The following is a 14710-nucleotide window of genomic DNA, read 5'->3' as shown; positions in this document are numbered from 1 at the left end:
CTACAGGCCTTTTGTGGTCTGAGAGTTGTCTGTTTGTGTATGTGCTTATCTTCTTTAGGGTGTGCATATAGTGTCTAACCATCTCACAGTATCTGAGGCGCAGTTCAGAGTGGTGTGGTGTTGTTTTAGTTCTGGTAGTTCTCTTCAGTTGTTTCTGCACTCTGTATCAAACCATTTGATATTGTTTCTGAGTGTGTTTCATATGAATGTAGTCATTTTGATTTTAAGGCTAGTTTCTCAAAAACATGGTTTATATTTATGAACGATTTGTTGGTTTGATACAGAGCGTTTTGAAATGTAAGGGATCAAGTAATGGGTTTATTTGCTGCTGAAACGAGAAGAAAGAAAAAAAAGAAATGAGACAATTAGCTTGTAATGAGTTTATAACAACAGTAATTAGATTCCTGCAAGCACGCTTTTCATTGTCCAACAACTGAAAGCTTTTAGGTATAAAGGAAGGGTCCTCTAATATTTGATGTGTGAGATTGTCGTTCTATTGGAGATGTTAGTGAGTCTGAGGATTTGTGTTAATATGTCAATACTGCTACTACTATTAATAATACAGCATGGCAAGACTTCTTTCAGTCATTTCCCACCCCTCCACCTCAGTGAATCACACATGTTAAACTTCCATCTCGTGTTCCAGATCAGACATGAGCAATCCTATATTACAAATACTTACCACCAGACAATTTAACCAGACAATAATTTAAGCAATTATTAATTCAACAGAAGCAGCAGGACGAGTAAAGTGCCCCTCTGATGGCCGGTCCGTGGAATTAAACTGGAAAATTTCTTAGAAATGATTATTCTTACAATAAGGTGCCAATGGCGCCGCTTGGTGGTCATTCAGCAAAATTTCACCGAAAGTTTTTTTTAATTCAAATACCGTTAGTAATGTTCGTATTAATAAGTTATTTTAATTTTAAAAATATTTAAGCATTTTCAACAGCAAAGAATGCAAAGAATACATTGCATTGCAAACAAGAGTAATGAATGAATGTATTGTACATGGATACAAAATACAAAATAAATACAATAAACCCAAAATTAAAATAACATTCAAAAGGCGCGAGTCGATGACGTCAGAAGGAAGTCGCCCACAGGGCGTATGGGTAATGTAGTTTCTAGTTCTGTGGCCCGCACTGCCCACGTGTTTCGGTGATTTGATTGAACATCAGAATTAATTATATTGTACCATTTCAGCGTGTTTATCGTGTCATGGATTTCCATGACTGTCTTGTGGGTTCTCTTGTGTGTCATGTTTATTTTAGTGGGTGGCAGTGCTGGGGCCCTGAACTGTAATCATTCGTGTTACTCATCATCATTGTTACTGTGACCCCCCTGGGAGGAGGGGACCTTTGTAAGATTCCTGTCCTGGCAAGCAGCAGGTGAGAGTTTGCTGTCCGACTCAATTACACCTCCGCTACCTCATTTCACCTCTTTCACCAGCCTGTAAAGGGGGTTGTGATAGTATGGGGTCTTTCTCTTTAACAACCTCAAACCGCAGGAAAGAAATGCTTCATTTATAAGATTGAAATATAACCAGAAAGTATAAAAATAGCTATTTGTGTGTATCATGTCAGAAATATTTGTTTTTATTTTAAAAGAATTTAGAAGAGAAATATGATTAATAAGGCAGTAGAATCCATTTGAACTGTCATTTTCCTGTTTAGGTTGGAAAGTTTAATTTGATCAAGTCCACTTGAGTGCCTAAGCAACTGTTTGGGTAGTTTGGCTGGTGTGGTGGTGCTCTCCAAATACCTGATCCAAACGGACAGAGAGACAAAGTGAGAAAGAAAAGGTGTAAATAACAGACATATCATATGCAGAATACAGTAATGTGCTGTTCAGCACAGTGACCTAGAGTGAAGATGGAAATCAGTCATTCTAGTGCTCTCAATGGTTTTCCATTACAAACGGACCAGGGCTTCCTGAGACACAGGCAGTTGGAGTTATATAGAGTTAGAGGTTGTTTTCACGGCACCAGCCGACTAAAGCAGAGACCTCCTTCCACTCCAGATTTTTTTTTTTTATTTGGGTGGGATCATCTGGAGTCTTGATTCCTTTCACGGAGTCAGCAGTAGATACACAGCTGTTAGCATAGGAGGAGTACAGAAGAGGTGACAGCAGTGCTGGGGACCCTGGTATCTCTTCCACTGAGGACCCTCTGGCACAACCAGAGGTGTGAAATTGAAATTGTTTGGAAGGAATGGGAAGCTAAAGGCAGAGTCACAATCTCTGATTCATGTAATCAAAACAGTAAATTCTTTCCTCAGGCAGCTTCGTTAGAACATTTTAAATAGATGTAAAAGTGTATTTACAGACTATATCAGCCCTTATCTTTATTAACCTGGTTTAATCTTTTTTTCAGAAGTGTAAATATATTATACTATGTACCCCTGATGGTATTATTGATGTGCTATAAATATACTCTTGTTTGTATTGTATCTCTTTTTTTTGCTACCATAAAAAGTTAAAAAGAACTGCACTTTCGAGAAATGTCCACTGGGCGGCGACAGAGATACACGAGTCTATGGCGGCGAGTCCAATAGCGCCTCCGTACAGATCCTCGTTGTGCAGAGATTGAAAATCAATACAGATGATAACTGTGACGTTTGTGACAGCAACTCTGAAAGATAACGTAAAGAAGGAAACTAATATTGACATTACTTTTAAAGAAGTTAAATAATAATACATTTTAAACCTATTGAAAGTAATATGAAAATATCGTTTGTATTTAAAAAAATATGATACTTCATAATAATTAACGAAATGCTGTGAGAGGAGACCCATGTTTAAACACTTGAAAACGGATGTAAATGCGTCTGTACAGACAATTTGAAACATGTACGGACCTCATCTGCTTTTGTTTACTATTAAACAAGATTACTTGTTTAATCTTTTTCCATAACATGTACATGTATTATCGTATGTACCCCTGACTATACTCTGTGTTATATGTATTCTTGTTTTTATGGCATGTATTGTTGTTATAATTAAAAATAAAAAGACGCGAATCGATTACGTCAAAAGGAAGTCGCCACAGGGCTTGTGGGAAATGTAGTCTTTAAAGTGCTCTGGACTGCGCTCCGCACGTGTTCCGCAGATTTGATTGAGCATCAGAATTAATTATACAATGTCAGTGTATTTACCGTGTCGCGGATTTCTATGTCTGTCTTACAAGACGGACTCGGCAGGAGCTGTTCCTTGCTCTCCGGAGTGAAGCTGCTCTGGGAAGAGACGAGCAAATCTTCAGACTCTTTGTAAATGAGACATCATGACAGCTGTGCCGACCTGCTCTTTATTGACCTGTTGAACCTGTTTGTGTAAAAAGCAGGAGTCTTGTGTACCCCTGATTGTGTTATGTGTACTCCAGTGTGTTTGCAGCGCTCGTCCTGCCTGGTTTATCAACTCGACACAGAAACAAAACCCACTGCCGTCGTGTTTGTGGGTTTCTGAGCTCTCTTGTCTTGTTTGCAAACTTTTCTCCGGTGTTTATTTTACTTTGTTAAATAAAACGTGGTTGCCGGGGCAACGGAGCTGCAGTAGTTGTTGCCGGAGCGGGTCTGACCTCCAGCAGGTCAACAGGCGGCTCTTTTAATCTAATCTGCGAGAAGAACAGAAATTTAAGAAACTTTAGTCTAAAAAGCGCTGGCTGGAGTATTTTGTGGAAGAAACGGAAGAAAGCTGCTCTGGGAAGAAACTCGCAGGCTGTGGGACAGGACTATGTGTGGACTCTGCATGTGTGGACTCTGCATGCTCTGCCTGGGTTCTCATGGGTCCTGTTCATGGGGTGCTGTCTGTGTGGAGTCTGCATGCTCTGCCTGTGTTCTCATGGGTCCTGTTCATGGGGAGCTGTCTGTGTGGAGTCTACATGCTCTGCCCCTGTTCTCATGGGTCTGGTGTCCTGGGGTGCTGTCTGTATGGAGTCTGCATACTCTGCCCCTGTTCTCATGGGTCTGGTTCCTGGGGTGCTGTCTGTGTGGAGTCTGCATGCTCTGCCCCTGTTCTCATGGGTCCTGTTCCTGGGGTGCTGTCTGTGTGGAGTCTGCATGCTCTGCCCCTGTTCTCATGGGTCCTGTTCCTGGGGTGCTGTCTGTGTGGAGTCTGCATGCTCTGCCCCTGTTCTCATGGGTCTGGTGTCCTGGGGTGCTGTCTGTATGGAGTCTGCATACTCTGCCCCTGTTCTCATGGGTCTGGTTCCTGGGGTGCTGTCTGTGTGGAGTCTGCATGCTCTGCCCCTGTTCTCATGGGTCCTGTTCCTGGGGTGCTGTCTGTGTGGAGTCTGCATGCTCTGCCCCCTGTTCTCATGGGTCTGGTTTCCTGGGGTGCTGTCTGTGTGGAGTCTGCATGCTCTGCCCCTGTTCTCATGGGTCCTGTTCCTGGGGTGCTGTCTGTGTGGAGTCTGCATGCTCTGCCCCTGTTCTCATGGGTCCTGTTCCTGGGGTGCTGTCTGTGTGAAGTCTGCATGCTCTGCCCCTGTTCTCATGGGTCTGGTTTCCTGGGGTGCTGTCTGTATGGAGTCTGCATGCCCTGCTCCTGTTCTCATGGGTTCAGTTTCCTGGGCTGCTGTCTGTGTGGAGTCTGCATGCTCTGCCTGTGTTCTCATGGGTCCTGTTCCTGGGGTGCTGTCTGTCTGGAGTCTGCATGCTCTGCCCCTGTTCTCATGGGTCCTGTTCCTGGGGTGCTGTCTGTGTGGAGTCTGCATGCTCTGCCCCTGTTGTCATGGGTCCTGTTCCTGGGGTGCTGTCTGTGTGGAGTCTGCATGCTCTGCCCCTGTTGTCATGGGTCCTGTTCCTGGGGTGCTGTCTGTGTGGAGTCTGCATGCTCTGCCCCTGTTCTCATGGGTCTGGTTTCCTGGGGTGCTGTCTGTGTGGAGTCTGCATGCTCTGCCCCTGTTCTCATGGGTTCGGTTTCCTGGGGTACTGTCTGTGTGGAGTCTGCATGCTCTGCCCCCTGTTCTCATGGGTCTGGTGTCCTGGGGTGCTGTCTGTGTGGAGTCTGCATGCTCTGCCCCTGTTCTCATGGGTCTGGTGTCCTGGGGTGCTGTCTGTGTGGAGTTTGCATGCTCTGCCCCTGTTCTCATGGGTCCTGTTCATGGGGTGCTGTCTGTGTGGAGTCTGCATGCTCTGCCTGTGTTCTCATGGGTCCTGGTCATGGGGTGCTGTCTGTGTGGAGTCTGCATGCTCTGCCTGGGTTCTCATGGGTCCTGTTCATGGGGTGCTGTCTGTGTGGAGTCTGCATGCTCTGCCCCGTTCTCATGGGTCTGGTTTCCTGGGTTGCTGTCTGTGTGGAGTCTGCATGCTCTGCCCCTGTTCTCATGGGTCTGGTTTCCTGGGGTGCTGTCTGTGTGGATACCTGGTGAAGAGACCCAGTGAGTGTTTGTGTGGCCAGCTGCGTCAACTTCAATAAAACTGGCCTTTTGGTTTGTTTGAGTGCTGACTTGCTATGGTGTATTTTTTCTCTCTGTGAACAACACGTCCTACGGCCAACACTACCCACACAGGAGGTGTGTGCGTGACAGCTGCAGCAGGAGTCCAAGTGTGCACAGATTTCTTGTTGGGGTTTGTTGTTTGAAGTTTCTGTTTGTATGAACAAACATGCAGACTCCACACAGACAGCACCCCTGGAATCAAACCCAGGGCCCCGGTGCTATGAGGCAGCGATGCTAACCACTGTGCCGCAGTGTTGCTCCCTTTGAAAATGTCTGACTTCTGTTTTAATTTCAGGTCACAAGCTTATAAATGGTCTCACAACGTTTGTCTCATCTCAGGTTTCTCTGACCAGTCCCAAGGACCTGTAGTCACTGACAGCTTCTGCAGTCTGATGGTTCATTTCAGTAGGCTGGAGGGATGGCGCAATTATCCTCAAATCAGTGAGTATTGTTTTGCTCTTGTAACATGAAACATCAAAGAGAAGTCAACAGACTATTCCGTGAAACTGTTCAGACTGGCCCGTGGTGATTTTATGGGTCCTTTAGTAAGCTGACCGGGACTGTGTCATCGACACACTTTGTGAGAAGCCAGTCTACGTGTTTGCTCTTGTGATCATTGGTGAACGAATGTAAGAGAGTGTAAGAGAGGGAGAAGATTCGGCCCTGGAGTGATCCAGTTTTCTATTTAACAACCTCAAACTGCAGGAGAGAAATGCTTCATTTCTAAGATGGAAATATAATCAGAAAGTATAATTAGCCATTTGTGTATATCATGTCAAAAAATGTTTTATATATAAAAAGAATTTAGTAGAGACATTTGCTTAATAAGGCAGTAGAATAAATGTTGTGATGCTGGTGTGATGGTGCTCTCCAACAAACTGATACAAATGGACAGAGAGACAAAGTGAGAAAGAAAATGTATACATAACAGACATATATGCAGAATACAATACAGTGCTATAAAGTACAGTACCCTAGAGTGAAGATGGAAATCATTCATTCTGGCGCAGAAGAAGTGAATCTGCTCTCAATGGTTTTCCTGTACAAATGGAACACGTTGTGAATTCTACATAATTCACAGGAAACAAAATAAACAACTCATTCACTCCCCTGCTGTCCGTGACCCAAAGCTCAGTAATCATTTCGCTACTGAAGATCATGCAGTTTTTAATGCTTTTCATTTTAACATCCTACTTGTTAATATTTCCTCTTAGTCTTTACAACTCTTCTCTTATTGCTCCTCTTGTCAGTAATCCGGTGTGAAAGCTCTCTCTGTCGGAATCAATGTCTTACCTCTCCGTCTTGTGTTTCAGGTCTCCTCTGGCTGCTGACCCTGCCGTCAGGACAGAACACATCCCGCACTGACCACACTGCTGGGTTTACTGTACGTGACAATAAAGAGCTTGAGCAACACATCTAATGTGATCTCTGCACGCTTCCCGAGGAGCAGAGACGATAAGGTCTGTGTCCGTTCCAGAGTCTTTGCGAGAGGCCTGTTTAGTCCGTCACTGAGATGATTTTAGATGCCTGTGAGTCGTGCCCACTGAAAAATGAAATAGTGGAGCACAATGAGACTTCAAGCAAAGATCTCATTAGCCCCTTCTGTGAATTGGTGTCTCGCAAGAGATCTTCAATCTCTTTGAAAGTTTCACAGCTTTGACCTCTAGATTAGAAATGACACCAATTGCACATGGGTCCAGCAACGTTCTATATAGTGCACATCACCATCGGGATGAAAAACAAAAATCCCCAGTGGGAGTCCAGTCTTTCCCTGCTACGCAAATTGCTTTTCGTTAGGTGAGATCGCAAGTTCTTATTGGAGAATGTTGTACAGTTTCTTAATGCAATAGGGCGAGTAAGACTGAAGTTCCCCCCGTGTTGGCCGATCAGTGGAACGAAACTGAAAAAAGCTCCTTGAAACTGTGATTCATACACTTATACACTGGCTCAGCATGGTGCTCACCTGCTGTCCTTGGGTGTCTGCTGAAATTTGATTTTTTTTCAGGAGCACTGTGACCCAGAGCTCAATAATCATTTCAGCTACTGAAGATCATTCACTTTTTAATGCTTTTCATTTTAGCATCCTACTTGTTAGTATTTCCTCTTAGGTGAGAATACTCTGGTACTTTTCTGGGTCTTAGTTGAGTGAGCTTTATTAGAATAATTGAACAATACTTTCACCTCCACATAACACTCATAGATTTTTCCAGGGTTAAATATGGGAGCCACGTTTCTTACACGTTTCCTTTTGTAAGTTGATTCACAAAGCTTTCACCGCCTCCACTCCAGTGAATCACTTTGTTTAGCAAGTGATCAGGTGTAACAGTTTAATTTCTTCCTGCAAATAATGCCTTTTCCTTTTTCATCCCATTCAAGTCTCCGTCCTAGTTAAAGTCATTTTGATGTAGAACGGCAGTGGTCCACTTGAAAGGTTCAAGGTTTCACTGTGTTTTAGAGTGCAGATAAAGAAGATAATAGGAGAGGAAACTGGAAAAGCCGTGACTCTGTCATTCCATTCAATTCAATTTATTTTCATATAGCGCCTTTCACAACAAGGTTGCCCCAAGGCGCTGAACAATGCAGGTAAATATACATTTTGTGAATACAGAACTGAAGACAATGGAGGAAAGGAACCAAAGACTCCTCAGTAAGGAGAATAAAATCCTCTAGGGGTCCAAGGTCAACTGGCTGCCCAACCCCTTTGGGCATGCTAACATTATATCATTAAAAAGAAAGAAATGAATGCGGGTATTAATCCATCCATCCATCACGTCGTCTGTATGTCAGTACCCCATGCAGGTCTCTGCAGACCAGCAGAATCCTCCTAAACGACAGTTGTATCCATGATGCCCCTCTTGGATCCTTGGCACTGATGCAGCATTCAACTCACATGGTGCCCAGCCCAGGACAGACAGGCCTCTGAAACTATGCTGTGTACAGTATTTCTCCTCTGCAGCATCCCTGCGAGGCAGGACAGGTGCCTGACCTCTGAGAGCCTTGTAAGTAAGTAGAAGGAGTTTGAAGTCTGCCCTGTACCTGAGAGGAAGCCAATGAAGAGAGAGAAGTATGGGGGTTATGTGGTCATTCTTTCTGCTCCAAGTAACAATTCTAGCTGCTGCATTCTGTAAGTATTCAAACTCTTTGCTGTGACAAATCTAACGTACTTTAGGCAGACAAAACAACCTTAAAAAGCCACATGATTTTTAAGTAGTCTGTCTGTGTGTAGTAACAGTGGTTCACATTATTTCAGAACGTATACGCCCGTCTCTGTAACTTTCCTCAGTCAGCTAGTGAACATTCTGTATTTACACCACGAATGCACTACTTTGTCTCGCGCGCGGTCACACTGGCCGTCCACAGGCACGGGCAGGAGCAGGGAACACGAGGCCGCTCTGTAGTGCCCCTGTGGCTCTCCAGCAGAGGGGAGCACTTTGCTCAACAGCCCTGAGCCGAAGGACCCAGTGATAAAGCTGAAAATCTGGCAAGTCCCCCAGTCTCCCTGGGGCGCTGAAGAGGATTTCATCTGATGCTGAGGTTCCTGTAACTCAACACAAAATTGAACACGGCGAGTTATGAGTTTGTGAAGAAGTGACAGCGGAACAATGTCAAACAGGAAGTTAACCTACAGGAAAGAATGAATTGAATCTCTGATATTCAAGCACGCAGTGTGACGTCTACTGTCTATTCAAATCTACTCTGCAAGTCTTACAATTCTTTTTCATACACCGTCTAATGGTTATTGTTTTGTGAGTGCTTGAACTGTTTCTCAGTAGAAATAAGACCGATAACTCACTGCTTCAGGATGCACACTATCGTCGATGAAACCTGTGGTGTAAGCAAGCGAAAAGAGACAGATCCTTCTAAAACACAGAGGTCATCGGCAGGGCAGAAACACTCTTCAACAGGTAGGAGCTGTGGAGCCGTGATTCCCCCGAGCCAGAGCCCTCGTCCTCCCTCGACAGCGAACTGAGCTCCAGCGACTGGAGCAGCTACCTGCCGTCGTGGGACCTCCTGCAGATTGGGAACGGGTAAGGCAATTCGACACGAGCCCACTCCTCTTCCCACTGCTTACACCCCTATAACAAATAGTTTCAGGGTATTCAAGTACAGGATAAAGAGATTACAGGTGTTCCCAATTGGCTGAGGATACAACTCTCTGAGAAAGCACACAGAGGTGGACAAAGCAATTAAATGCGTTTACAAGTCATTTCCTCTGTATCTGGTCTTTCTTTACATATCTGAAAAGTGAACTGGTGGCTGTTGAAAAGTATCTGCTCCGTACGTAATATACATGTAAAAGATGTGATTAAATATCTTGGTATTAAGATTTTCAAAAAGGTGATTTTGTGATTTGATGTTCTCTACCTTAGTAAAATAATAAAAAAAAAAACTTTATTCATGGTTGTTATTTGTCAAACACGGGCAGAAGGAGGCCTAAATGCTACAGGGTTTAGAGCATCTAATACCGATACCGACAGAGTACTATTTACAAAGTTAAGCAAAGTAGGTGGTGTATGTTTCCCTAATTTAATCATTCAGGAACTAGCGGGTATAGACTTTTTACTTGAATGTCATTTGGATGCTGGAAACCCCCCTGAAACTTGCCAGCTTCCATGAAGAAGTTCTCCTCACGTGGTCTCTTATAGATAAACATACCTCCCATAGATACATCATCTAGAATACAGAGAAAAAATAAACCTGTGCTTTGAAAACTGGGTTTAAAATAGTATAAGCGGGGTCAACAAATTAACTGGTGTGGATGATGAAATGTAGAATCAAGCAGATTTTATGAATAGATATAATGTTTGTGATACGTCTGATAACAATCCGTCGTAACCAGAGGTACTCCTAGAGAGGTATTGATGCTTTTAAGAAACTAACAGTATACCATCAGAAACTATGGAAGAATTTACAACCTTTATTAGACTACAAGGAAAACAATTTAGTTATACTTGTACTAATAAATACTTCAGATCCCTCTCGCAATCTCACAATATCTTGTCAAACTATTTTGGAGCACCTCTTTGGGGAAAGTGAGTGGAATCAAACATGACTATTGTCAAACAGATTTTGTATGAATAATAAGGTTAAGGCGTCAGTACAAAATTGTACATTGAATCGACCCGGTAAAGATACACAGTGTGCATAGATTTAAAAGTAATATAGATGATAATTGTCTTTCTCAAAGCAGCCCAGAAACCTTACGTTTGTTTTTGTTTTGTTCTGTTGTTATAACACTCTGAACAGATCGGCAAAATGGTGTAAAGAAGGCTTCTAATTCTGACATTTCCTGTAGACAAATTGATGTTATTTTACTGCTCAATACTGCTGAACCGAATCTAAAATATAATGTATCATTGGCTTAATCATTATACTTGCTCGTTATTAGATGTATAAATAGCCTAAAGATGAGAAATAATCGAAAATTGAATAATTAGACCGTATGTCGTAGTAGCAGATTGTACTTCTCGCCTAATTGATGTGGTCGAGCAACACCACAATCGCCATACAATCCGTCCGTTCTCATGCTCTGACTTTCAGGTTGGGCAGTGGAATGGATTCCAGGGCAAACTCGTTCTTGTTTGATTATCCGTGTGAAATCTCGCCCAATATAACGGGTAAGCTCATGCACTGAAATTATGCGCTTCCAAATTGAAGCGACACGCATTTGAATAATTCAAAATACACACGAGGGAACGTCTCCAAACCATGTCTAAGTATCACAACATGAAAGCTGTGCGTACCTTCTCTTTATTTGCCTGTATAATGTACTCCGGTGATCTGTAACGTAGTCTTGCGTGCATCGTAAAGGATCCGGACTTCCGGCTACGGAAAACCCGGAGTGGATCGGCCTTTCCTACGGACCCGGACTTCCGGCTACGGAAAACCCGGAGTGGATCGGCCTTCCACTGGATCCGGACTGCCGGCTACGGAAAACCCGGAGTGGATCGGCCCTTTCACTGGATCCGGACTGCCGGCTACGGAAAACCCGGAGTGGATCGGCCTTCCACTGGATCCGGACTGCCGGCTAAGGAAAACCCGTAGTGGATCGGCCTTCCACTGGATCCGGACTGTGAGCAGCTTTTGTCCAATCGGCGCTGAGATTTCAGCAGGAGGCGGGAGACAGGCTCTTGTCCAGTCACACAGCTTCAGTCCCGGGACTTTTCCGAATTCCGGCGGGCGGTGACACTTCCGAGAAATGTCCACTGGGTGGCGACAGAGATACACGAGTCCACGGAGCTGAGTCTCAAAGCGCTATCGGAAAGACTTGAAATCGGAAAGAAATAAATTTGTTACATTTTAATCCCATTGAAAAGGAAGATGAAAATATCGTTTGTATTTTTAAACATTATTATACTTGCGCAACATAATTATTAAGGGAATGGTGTGAGAGGAGACCGTGTTTGAACAGTTTAAGACGGATGTAAAGACATTTTATTTCAGAATGTCTTTCTGAAATGTGTCTGTTTCTGTGTTGTAAGAACGTTGAAGCATGGACGGGCCTTATCTGCATTTACCTTGTTGAATCTTTTTTTCCATAAAATGTACATGTATTATTGCATGTATCCTGACAATACGACTGCTACGTTACGTTTTCTTGTAGTTTTTGGTCTCATAAAAAAATACAAAAGTATGAGTCGATGACGTCAAAATGGTGTCGCCCACAGGGCTTATGGGTAATGTAGTCTCTATAGTTCACTGGGCTGCCCTGCCCATGTGTTTCGCTGATTTCATTGAACATTAGAATGAATTATATTAATACAATTTCAGCGTATTTATCGTGTCTTGTATTTCTTTGTCTCTCTTATGTGTTCCCTTGTGTGTATGTTTTCTTGTATTTCACGTGTCTGCAGCGCTGGTTAATCGACCCGGCACATAAAGCAAACCCACTGTCCTCGTGTTTCTTAGCTCCCGTCTTGTTTGCAAACTTTTCTCCTGTGTTTATTTTACTTTGTCAATAAAACGTGGTTGCCGGGGAAACGGTGCTGCAGAAGTTGTTGCGAGCTGACCTCTAGGAGGTAAACAGTCGGCTTTTGTAGTCTAATCAGCGAGCAAAGCAGAAACGTTAGTCTAAAAAGCGCTGGCTGGAGTATTTTGTGGACATTATGCAGAAGAAAAGGAAGAAACGGTGAGTCGCAGGCTGTCGGTAAATATCAGCGCTGGACACCAGCCTCACACCGCTGGGCTCACTGCACCATGAGCGAGTCCGTCGGCGCCTCCTCCTGCTGGGGTGTGTTGCTGCAGGAGTGAGGAGTCTCCGGTCCCCGGTCGCGTCATGATCTGCAAGTGGAGGTGAGAGACGGCGGCGCAGTGGGTGGCAGTGCTGGGAGCCTGGATTTAGTTCCTGGGGTGCTGTGTGTGTGGAGTTTGCATGCTCTGCTCATGTTCTCGTGGCTCCAGTTTTCTGGGGTGCTGTGTGTGTGGAGTTTGCATGCTCTCCTTATGTTCTCGTGGGTCTAGTTCCTGGGGTGCAAAATTCTGTTTATTTCACAAGACGGACCCGAGCAGCAGCATGTGTCTGCAGCGCTCGTCCTGCCTGCATGTTTGCAAACTTTTCTCCTGTGTTTAATTTACTTTGTTAAATAAAACGTGGTTGCTGGGGAAACGGTGCTGCAGAAGTTGTTTCGATCTGACCTCCGGGAGGGAGACAGCTGGCAAAGCCGAAACTTTAGTCTAAAAGGCGCTGGCTGGAGTATTTTGTGGACATTTCGCAGAAGAAAAGGAAGAAGCGGTGAGTCGCAGGCTGTAGGACAGGACTGTCAGGGAAATGTAAGCGCTGGGCTGAGCGAGTCCGTCGGCGCCTCCTCCTGCAGGAGTGAGGAGTCTCCGGTCTCCGGTCGCGTCCTGATCTGCATGTGGAGGTGAAAGGCTGAGAGACGGCGCACATGCTCTGCACATGTTCTCATGTGTCTGGTTTCCTGGAGTGCTGTCTGTGTGGAGTTTGCATGCTCTGCTCATGTTCTCAAGGGTTTCCTGCCGCTTCTGCAGTCCAGTGTTGGTGAGTCTGTCGGGTTGATTGTGTTGTGGTGTGAGTGTGCCCTAAAGGGGGTTTTAATAGTATGGGGTTTGTGTGTTCACTTGTATGCAGACCACTGGAGAGACCGGTTGTTTTTTGCCAGGCAGACTAATGGCTGCATATTCAATTCCAGCTACTGATGTTGCCAAACCAGCAAGTGGGACAGTGTTTGAAAACCCTTTCAATGAAAGGTTTGTAGAACAGTGTTGCTATTGTTCTGTTTAATTCGAGGTCACCAAGCTTATAAATGGTCTCACAACGTTTGTCTCTTTTCAGGTTTCTCCGACCCGGAGAGTGAACAAAGAAGTGATAAGGGCCCATAACACCTAAGCTTGGCACTCTCACACTCTTCAGCCACACGAGCTTCCTCCTGGTAAAATACTGGGCAAGCCCCTTTCTGACAGGGACAGTGGAAAACCCCCTGAGGGAGATGGGCTGAGGGGAGGAATAAAACCATCTGAGCCGGAACGGAGCGCGCTCCCGATTCCCACCAGACCCGGGAGACGACACAGGCAGCACAAGGGAAGCTGCGGAGCGCGAGTTTGCGGAGGCAAGGACCGATTGACGACCACGGGAGACAGTGGCATTGGAACAGAGGTACTGTACAGAGACTTTTAATACCTGAAGGCAAGGAGCGAGAAACCGGCCCGGCTAGCCGCTCCAAACTGAGGGGAATGGAATACAGTTCGCGGGAGGATTTCTAGTGGAACCTGAACGGAGTCTGGGGAAATGGGACCGGCCTCTCGTTCACTGGGGCCATCAAAGACTTTACAGGTACGAAGAAGAATCGTTCGAGTGGCCACTCTTCGGTACTTGACAGAAAAGACTGCCGTCCCTCTGGATTCATTATGACCCTTGGAAGGACCTTTTGTTGCTGCTGTTTTCGTTGTGTCTTTGGCTGATGGTGAATGTGGATAGAAAATAAAAAGGTCACTTATACGATACACATGCTTGTCGCTGGTCTGTGTGGGCATTGGTGGATCTGGGAGATCAACAGAACCTGTGGTAATGGAGAGGGGCCCTAGCACCCTGTTTGCATTGCTAGGTGCCGTAGTCATATATGAGGCAGGAAATAATTCTTGTTTGAGGGGTCACCTCACTGTGACACGAACGTGTTGGGAAGACGCGCCAGTTCTGACGTTAGTGCGACGGGTCTGTAGGCATTAAGGCAGGTTCTTGTGTCCTTTTTTGGAACAGGAACAATAACAGAAGATTTGAAGCAGTCTGGCACTGTGCACTGGGACAATGATTGCTTA

The 14710-nt window shown here is 44.8% G+C and overlaps 3 long non-coding RNA genes across 5 annotated transcripts in view; 2 read left to right on the top strand and 1 right to left on the bottom strand.

Annotated features, from left to right (window-relative positions):
* Positions 1 to 7947: 7947 nt before the first annotated feature.
* LOC148643747 (uncharacterized) lies at positions 7948 to 10320 on the bottom strand. The gene is made up of 2 exons (XR_015928974.1): positions 9231 to 10320; positions 7948 to 8473 (listed from the first exon to the last, which is right to left on the bottom strand). It is a non-coding gene; the product is annotated as an uncharacterized LOC148643747 (long non-coding RNA).
* Positions 10321 to 11361: 1041 nt separating this feature from the next.
* The window catches only part of LOC148643744 (uncharacterized), a 43288-nt gene continuing 39939 nt past the window's right edge, over positions 11362 to 14710 (top strand). For all 3 annotated transcript variants that reach the window (XR_015928972.1, XR_015928969.1, XR_015928970.1), the window contains exon 1: positions 11362 to 12730. This is a non-coding gene — a long non-coding RNA (uncharacterized LOC148643744). The remainder of the gene's footprint in view (positions 12731 to 14710) is intronic.
* LOC148643746 (uncharacterized) lies at positions 12737 to 14398 on the top strand. The gene is made up of 2 exons (XR_015928975.1): positions 12737 to 13645; positions 13731 to 14398. It is a non-coding gene; the product is annotated as an uncharacterized LOC148643746 (long non-coding RNA).

This window comes from Lepisosteus platostomus, chromosome 21, assembly GCF_059453375.1.
Source record: "Lepisosteus platostomus isolate fLepPlt1 chromosome 21, fLepPlt1.hap1, whole genome shotgun sequence".
Lineage (NCBI taxonomy): Eukaryota > Metazoa > Chordata > Actinopteri > Semionotiformes > Lepisosteidae > Lepisosteus > Lepisosteus platostomus.
This window is presented reverse-complemented; position numbering and strand designations above follow the sequence as displayed.